Genomic DNA, 10,161 nt, shown 5'->3' with positions numbered 1-10,161 from the left:
TACACCCCCTCCACCATCTGTGCCTGGGCATCTGAACACTACAGTTAGCTTTATTGATTCCTTCTGTATTGTTTAATCGATTAATTCAATAATGACATTTTTTTTAAAACTCTAGCCTGGGAATCATGTTTACTTACTTCTCTGTTAATCAGTCGATGACGACGGCTGCTATTACTTTTGGTCTCATGCATGGTATTGGAACAACTCAAGCATTGAGTGCTTTGATTTCAAACGTTGTTGAAGTAAGTTGTCGTAACAAACTTTTAATTCAAAAATGGTATAAGCCCAATCATAGAACTATTTGGTAAATACTTTTTTGGAGTAGAGATCAACTTAAATGTGCTGTTATTTGTCAAAGTATTCTTTAAAACTGTTTGTTCTTGTGTATTTTATACCCCCTGACCTTGGATTATACATTTAAACCGGCTAGCATAATAATTGCAAACATTAATTTTTTTTATATAATTTATATATTGTTGGGATTTGGTAGTGGTTGCTTCTTATTTACTACCACCAGCAGTAACTTTGTAAATCCTTCGAATATTAAAACAAATATCAGTGTTGGTTCTATTCAGTACGTATCCAAGATATTGGGTAGACCTTGGAAACTTGGTCAACAGATTTTGGCAAGTTAGATCGCTGGATACGCCATACCGCCAAAATGGAGTTTTGATTTTCCTTGGGTTAATTCCGTTTTTAGATAAAACGAAACAGTTTTTTCTTGTGGCTATACCTCTCTCTTAAATCACTTAGATCAAATTAACCCTTTTATACACCAAAATTTTAAATCAGCTTTTCAGATTTAGGTGAATGTTTTACTTGTAAATGATCCTAAAATTTTGTTACTTTCTTTTAGAGTTTTTACAGATACAGGAATACTAGAGAGGACGCCTTTTCTCTTCATATTGATTTCTGGAATATCTGTAGCCATACATGTTGTTGGAATGCTTATGATTCAATATCCAGGAGAGGTATGCTAAACATTACTATATTGGCCTGTTTATTGCATATACATGTACTACCGTTGTGCCCATTATCAATAATATGACTGACACGTGATGTTTAGAGTTTGAAGACCCTGTTTAATACGAAACTATTGTCTGTACGCAATTCTAAAAAGAAAATTATCAATAACCACTAACAATATATTAATCAAATAAATTGCATAAATATATAAAAGTGTTGGGATAATGGACCGTTGCATAGTACTCGCAATGCAGGTTAGGTTTAAGGATTTGTGGGAGATAAATCATATTATCTAATGCTTTGGCAATTCAGCAAATCTACTGAAACACGATTAAATATTGCACTTTTAAAGTTTCGCAAGTGTTATAATATATATTACACGTTTCACACCCAGAAAAGTTGATGCCCAGATGTTATACTTTTATTTTTGTAATTAATCTGAAGGCCACAGATGATGATGATACATTAATATCAGAAGAAAAAGACAACTATGGTGCCCTTGAGAAACATTCAAGGTAAACATATCAGTACATTGTCATATTCACGTTAGCACATCACGTTGATTCTTACGTTAACTATAAGGGTAAGTTCGAAGGAAATTCACGGTGATTCTAAAACAAGAGCTCGCTATCGCTACTGTAAGCTTGGTGAAATGAAATGGTAATGTTCTGATCGACTAGGAGAAGTAAGAAGGGCATACCTTATAATACAGTGTGCTAGGAAGGAAATTTTGCCCGGACAGTGACGTTATGGCCCACTCTTATACCGAATTACTGCCAAGGGTTATCTTACGTACACAGGACCATGTCACCCTATGAATACATAACGTTGATTACTTGACATCTGGTTATAATTATGTTGAATCACCGTCTACTAGTTCGTTTAAAATGGACGAGTGTACTGAAAAAAATGAAGTTTATTCAGTCTGTATTTATTATAGGACACCGTCGATGATTAGACATGCGGCTCAAGACATCACTGTTCTGGAAGTTGCTCGTAAACCCGAAGCTTATATTTTGACATTTGTCTCTTTTTCTATAATAAGTACAATTATAGTATTTCTATCTTCATATAAGGTTGGTCTATTATGCTAATATCATCTTTGTTAAACGGTAATTATTTGGGTATAAAGAAGAATTTCATGTGTTTAAATTAAAAGTGGTTTACTTAACATAGCTACCCGGGACAGCTTTGAAATCATTCTAAGACTTACCGCAGACATCATATACCCGGACAAAAAGTATCTATGACAATGCAGTGGTGTGGTGACGTTGGTGATGCCGGGAGCCTAACTGCTTGATTGTATGCCCCCAATTCTCAAGTATAGGCATAGGCAGTACCCAGTAATGTGAGAATGTAAGACATTTGAAATATTTAAAAACAGATCAAATTAAATTCTTATTCAAATTGAGTAGGGTAGCTTGTACAACATACTTACATTTCAAATTTTAAAAACGTTAATTTCAATTCCAGTCTTTGATTGGATGCCCCCACCCACCCACCTTGGAAAGAATGCCCTATGTATGCCACAGCATGTCAGAGATCCTATGTCATTCACAGGAATCAAGAATGTCCTTTTTATGATCGGTTATATAAATCGTGATTGACATAATCAAAGACTGTTAATGAAAATGAAATAACACGGGGTTTAATCTCCTACTGTTCTGCTAATGAAGGCGGGCATGCGCCATACATTGTGCTATGCTGGCAATTGTACCCGGACAGCGGCGTTGCGGCCTATTCATATAAGGAATTCCAACTGTTAGTGGATCTTTTGCGTGCATGCGAACGTGTACAAGTGACCTCAGTTGTTCGTCCCATCCGAACGACTAGACAACTGCACGACTGACAAGGGGAAACCACGCCGGAAAATCTCAATGAACCCGCGACCTACAGACTAGCGAATCAGATTCTTACCCACTTAGCCACCGTGGCTCCAAACTTTTAATATATTTTATTGGTCTTCATTTACTATTTCAGACATTCGCAGATTCTTTTACAAAGAATGATATACTGCTGTCTGAACTTGGAGGGATATCTGCTTTGATAGGTTCAGCTGCAAGGCCTTCTATAGGATGGTTATCTGATATAATATCGCACAAGGTATCGCATTCCGATATAAGATTCTTTATGCAGTAAATATGCTGGATTAAAAGCCCCGTTTAGCATTTAAAATTTCCACCTTCCTTATAAAGCCTTATAATACTATACACACCCACCCATATTTAGATTTCAGCCATACACAGGAAACACTTCCATTGAATACAGTTACTGTTTGTTTATTGTCGAATTTTGGTGAGAAAGAGAAAACTACTTGACAATCCGAGTACAAAATGTAAGGATGTTACAAGATATTTAGATGAGTTAATGTATATTTAGTGCCATAACACAAATATCAAATTTATCGATACTTGACGATAAAAATCATCCTCTCCTTTTAATACAAACGAATAGTCAGTACATTCTTTGTCAGACCCATGAGAGCCACCTAAAACAAATGGGAACCAAACTCTTCTCGATCCACAACAGGATTCGAACCAGGGATAACAGATAACTAAGTAGATCATCGGCATTATGAAATGCTTCTATTGCTTAAAAATATATGACCAGTCTGAAACACAACGTGACAGCTTCGAATAATGATACTTCCTGATTTCACAAATAAATAAGCGATGCGTGGCAGTCCCATTCATCTTTGATAATTAATTATTGTCCTTTTAGTTCTCCATAATGATCGTGTGTGGGTCTACTGGTGTTTTAATGGAAACTATCCACTTTACCAAATATCTAGCAACATGGGTGTATGCTTGTTGGCTTGTGATGATTTCTGTAGCCTTGAGTGGTTCCTTAGGAACATTACGCAGTTGTATTCCTAGAAGTTTTGGTTTTACTAACCAATCTTCAAACCAAGTCTTTCTGTCTTTAGGCTATGTAAGTGACTTTTTAAAAACTATTTATCGAGTAATCATTATAGAACGTACTAGATATTTCATATGAAAATACCATGTTTTATGCAACGACCCCTTTAGTAAAAATCTAAGACGATCACCACAAACTTCTCAACTGTGTAGTGATATCATTGAGTTACTAAACTTGGAAAAGACAAAGGAATCGAAAGCTTTTCCAATTATCCCTCCTACATCGGCCTTTTGGTAAAAATATTATTAGGAAATTGTGTCTGATAGTTGCAGAGACCATTAAACTTTCAAACAAATAATTTAATTAACTAAGAAATGCCCAATGTCCCCCTATTGTCTTTGTGCACAGCATTCTAGTCGAATGAATGTCCAATGATTCTTATGAGTGGCATGGTACCATGTAATAATTGGAGTAATCGCGTTGTTGGATTTTGTGAAAATCTAATCAAAAGTCAATGATTGAAAAACTAAATAAAGAGAAGGTATAGCAGCAGTGCAAGTTGACGAGAATAAAAATATTTTGTTTTCATTTCAGGCTGCAGCAGCTGTGTCCACCGGATTACTCATGCCGTATGCACTAGTGTCATTTGATTGGTTTTACCTGTTTGCATTGACAGGTTGTCTCCCTTTACTTGGTACGTTGCATTAAATCGTTTTGACTGCTTGAATACATACGTACTTACATTCTGAAAATGTGTTAACGGAAAGAGCAATTTAGTACAGCAGTAAATGAGACCCAGACTTATGGAACTCTCTCTCCCTTATATACACCGCATATTATTACGATGACTTAATTCACATAGCTATTGATACAAGATTGCAATGCCATGTATTTTATAAGTGTGTCCTGGATGAAATATATACGGAGAGATTCGTAAGACTTTTAAAGATGCGTCTGGTCTTATCATTACAGGTTGTTTATTAATGGTTTGCTTTGATCTACGTTTACCAGATGGTACCAGGGTTTAGTTATTTCATCGGTGCATGAAATCATATTTGTACATTATAGTGAGGTATGACATGTCATCCCGTAGGATTTGAGTGCTAAAATTGATTTTGTTGTTGTTTTGGGTTGATGGTGGACCAAGGTATCCAAAAATGTCGGGGTTCAAATTTTCCGACCCCTTGACCCCCATTTTTGAAATTGGGAATCCTGTGAACCAGGACATGGCTATATCTGCCATTAATGGTTGGATTTTCATGATCTGAAGTTCATTCTCGTGTTTTTTTATCATGCCGACCCCATGTATGATACACTTAAAGCGATTGGAAGTAGTTTTCATTGACTTCCGGTGGGAAATACCAATTTCCGGTGTCAAATTCGGATCGATTTCAGCCAATAATCTTTAGATTTTCATGATCTGAAGTTCATTCTGTTTTTTTTTATCATGCCGACCCCATCTATGATATACTTGAAGCGAACGGAAGTAGTTTCCATTGACTTCTGGTGGGAAATACTTCTTGTAGATTTTAATGATCTGAAGTTCATTCTCGTGTTTTTCATCATACCGACCCCATTTATGATACACTTAAAGCGATTGGAATTAGTTTTTTTGACTTCTGGTGGGGAATACCAATTTCCGGTGTCAAACTCGGATTGATTTCAGCCGATAATCTTTGGATTTCATGATCTGAAGTTCATTCTGGGGTTTGTTCATCATGCGGAGACCATTCTAGGGTTCCAAGTTTTCGACCCTTGACCCCTTTATGGGGGCCTTTTTGAAATCCAGACCCCTCTGTCCAGGTCCATGGCTATCTCTGCCAGCAATGTTGGATTTTCATAATCTGAAGTTCATTTTGGGGTTTTGTCACCATGCCGATTCCATCTTTGATACACTTAAAGCAAATCGGAGTAGTTTTCATTGAATTCCGGTGGGGAATACCAATATATTGGGTGACTGGGATGTTCTTTCCTGCGATTCAAGACACTGTGACATTTGTAACAAGTAAAAAAAGTTTAATATCAAAAACAAAAAGAACCTTAACAGTAACAAGCCACAAGTCGCCAGAAAAGAAACACAAAGTTCCTATCTTGGAAATAAATACATCAGTTATTCACCATCCTCGTCCTCCCGCACATCCCTAATCATATTGGTACGGTCCCTATCAAAACACGTGCAGAAAGATGTATAAGGCAGACCATTTTTGCGGCAACTGCATCGCCCTGTGCAGCCATTTTTACAACCACATTTTGTGAGTTCAGTTACAGCACGATGGGCAGGCTGATCAAGATTCGGCAAAGGAACATAAATGCCTTTGTCCAACTGCCAGCCGCTTTCATTAAATGGCAGGAAGGTTCAGGGATCTGGTTAGGTACGACTTGTCGCGTATCGCGGTGTACTTTGTTCCTGTGATATGGGGCGACAATGGAGCACGAGTCAGTGGAAGCATCTCTCTCTATGTCCCAAGTTTTCTGGTAGGTTTAATGGAACAGATGAAGAGTAGACTTGGCAGGCAAATCTCTCCAAACAGGGTCATCACCATAAAGTTTCATGTATTCACCATCCCTTGTTTTATTTGTGATGCCCACAAGTTTACCCCTCCAGTCAGCACCAGAAAAGCTGCGAAGTCCAATCAGACCTTAAGACTTATAGCATCTATGTTTTGCGGAGTTCTCAGTTACAAAACTGACATGACTGAAAATAACGAGACGACCCCGGAAGACAAGGTTCATGAGAACTGTGAGGGCATCGGCGTCACGTGACCAAACACGTCACGTACCAATATGACCAGGGGTATGCAAGGGGACTATGATGATGCATCGATCCGAGTTTGACACCGGAAATTGGTATTTCCAACCGGAAGTCAATAAAAACTACTTCCATTCGCTTGAAGTGTGTCATAGACCGGGTCGGCATGATGAAAAAAAACACCCAGAATGAACTTCAGACCATGAAAATCCAAAGCACGCCTCTGGTGAAGTCGCGTCAGGTTAAAAAAAAGCCCACGGCATATTGTTTGCATTTTCGTTGAACACATACCCATGGCTGTTCGGAAGTGAAAAAATGAAAATCTTCTAAAGACTAAATTCGAAAATATGCCAAATAAAAGAAAAAATACCTAATGTTTACTTCTTCTGCGATACTCTGACATTTATTTTCGAAATTACTTGACAATTGAAGCAATATAGTAAAATGCATATATACCATTTATCACAGACGAGACATTATGTGAAAATTGGATACTCACGCCAAGTTCTGACGTCACTGGGACGTCGATTATTGACGGAGATAGCCATGTTCTCGTTCAGAGGGGTCCCGATTTCAAAAATGCCCCTCCCAGAGGGCTCAAGGGTTTCAGAAAATTTGAACCCCAACATTTTTGGATAGCTTGGTCCCTAATCAACACGAGAATTGACTTCAGATCATGAAAATCCAACCATTATTGGCGGAGATGGCCATGTTCTCGTTCAGAGGGGTCCCGATTTCAAAAATGCCCCTCCCAGAGGGCTCAAGGGGTCGGAAAATTTGAACCCCAACATTTTTGGATAGCTTGGTCCCTAATCAACCCAAAACAACCAAAAAATCAATTTTAGCATACAAATCCTACGGAAGCTGTTTTGTCATGTCATACCACACTATTATATCTATGCACATTATATTTGCAATCAGATAAATCGGCAATAAATTATTTTTTAAAAAAAATTATTATGTGTAAATTATTCATGAAGTCAGTGGCATAGAAATCATATTATTGCTAAGGGAGGGCCACGGATATCTGGTAGTTTTCATTGTTGTTGCTGTTTATTACAGATTTAACGTCCAATACAATAAATATGATATTATGGACAGGATGATTTAATTAAATTATTTATACATAAAGGGTTGAAAATTTGTAGAAACACAAAATAAAAAAAGTCCTTGTATATAAAACCAGCGGCTGCTCGGTAGGATACGCCCACATTTTGCAAGAGATGGATAGAGAACAAGCTAAAAACAAACGTGATTTTTTGTACAATCAGGGGCAATAATCCAGAAAGTTATGACCTGAAATGTGCAAATATCAAAAGGGACAGAGATCTTTGGGATATAAAGATATATTTTAAGTTTCATCAAAATCGGATAAAAAAATGTGACTCTAGAGGGTCCACAACCATCGTATTACACACTTCTAAACAATTTTTTTACAGAGAGTGGCTATTTTGTTGGGCAGTTTCATTTCGATTTTCCCGAAATACAAATTAAACCTTCATTATGGTAGATTGTAGCACAAATTAGAAATTTCCTCGATTCTGATTGGTCGAAAAGTGTGGTCGAATGGACAATAAACCCCCTCTAAATTTTCAAGGCGAATTACTGCGTATAAATATAACAGTGTACTTTTTTTCATTTTTGTGCCAATGATCTTCCTCAACTCAAATCTTTATTGGCAAATATCTTCAAGGAATTCTGCACACATGACTATCACACCAGTTTCAAACATCATCTTTTATGAAATCACATTTCTGAAATACATAAAACAGTAGAAAATCAGTCATAAATTAATTAAAACCGTTTTCAGGTATCCAAATATATTCGTAACTAGGCAGTGACAGTGTCAGTAGCCTATGTTTTCTTTTTTGGTAGGCTAGCTTCACTCACCAATTTTTATTAATCAGGTGGATTTTTTAAAAAAAGAATCATGCTTTCAAAATCTGACTAGCATGATCTACCTAATAATAAGTCGTTAGTCACAAGGAATCGCTTGAAAATACAATGAGGGAGTCGAATACAGCAGCTGAAATATAGGCCTAATCATTATCATTTATGCCAAAATTGTCATTTGTTGACAACACGTCAGAACAGCTACATAGCAACCACTGGCATCTTAGACTAGACATCATTGTCATGGTTTATACGGTATTTTAGAGGGTGTAAGTATGAACCGCAATTGTGTAAAGAGGAACTAGCTACAACATTGTGATAACAGTCTGCAAAATAAAATAATAAATGCTGGAAACTTACATGAAACTCATGAAGCGAAGTCATTTTTGTTGCCAAGAGTTACTCGACCAGTGGATTATTTACATATTAAAAACTATTCGTACAATAAGTTCCATATGGTTAAAGTTTTCATGTGTAGCCAAGGGCGTGGATTTGTCATAACTTGGGGGGGGGGGGGGATGAACCCTGGAACCTTTCATTACCAAACCAAAATAATAATTACGAACAGTTTACCAGTGTTATTTCGATGAAAGCTGTAACTAGGGATAATGTGATGACGATATGGTATTGACACCTACAATTAAGGAGGAAGATATCGTGAAGATGAATTACTGTGGCTAGACCCAAGGCAGTGGTTAGATAGTCTTCAGAACGGGACATTCATGTGGATATAAACCTGAAAATCTGTCCTGGCGATCAAAATCATGGGGGGGGGGGCAGAGCCACAGAGACCTATTCGTCCCCCCTTTCGATTCTAAGGGCCCCCCCTCTAAATCCACGCCCATGTGTGTAGCATTTACTTAAGTGAACAACAGTCCGTCTTTATTAGCCCAGTCGGAGCAGAACAGTGGTGTTAAACTCCGTTGCATATATCGTGAACAATGACAATTTGCATTTCTTGATGATTATCTGCTCTTTGTAAAGAATTAATTGATTCTTATTCAAACTAATTTCCATTCGGAAATGTACTACGACATTTTAACCCGACACCACATTATAACCCGACAATACGACATTTTTAACCGACAACAAATGTCGTGATGTCGCGTAGAAATATCATATTGTCGGGTTGATAGAAGCGAGAGAGAGAGAGAAATGGGGTTTAACGTCCACTCGACACAAACTAGGTCATTTCGGGACTAACATATGGTTTAATTTTATTTACATATGTCGCTTGCGCGTAGGGGTCTTTAGCAGTGGGAGGAAATCGGAGGACCCGGAGAAAACCCACGAGGTTGGACAGGCGACCCTACTCCTTGCCACGTACAACCGGGGATTCGAAACCACGCCAGTCGACTCAATGACAGACTTTATGATACAGCGCGCGCACGCTAACCATTCAGCCATCCAACCCCCTTGATAGAAGCGACCATTCTCATCTCAATATTAGGATTATGTACACTGATCCTGGTGTTGGTCAAGAAAGTTCCCCGGGATTTTGCAGCGTGGTTTCTTCCTTTCGGTTGTGCACGGTCTAGGGAAAATGTCCCCCATAGCACATCTTCAATAGTCCGATTGGCGCAGAAACTTAGGAAAAATTAAATGAAATGAAATTAGTTTAACACCCGACTGGGCTAATGAAGACAGGCATATCCCATACAGTGCACTAAAAGAGGTGAGCCCTTACGTAAATA

The sequence above is a fragment of the Patella vulgata genome, chromosome 7 (assembly GCF_932274485.2).
Source record: "Patella vulgata chromosome 7, xgPatVulg1.2, whole genome shotgun sequence".
In the NCBI taxonomy this organism is placed as follows: domain Eukaryota; kingdom Metazoa; phylum Mollusca; class Gastropoda; family Patellidae; genus Patella; species Patella vulgata.
Note: the sequence above shows the minus strand (reverse complement) of the source record.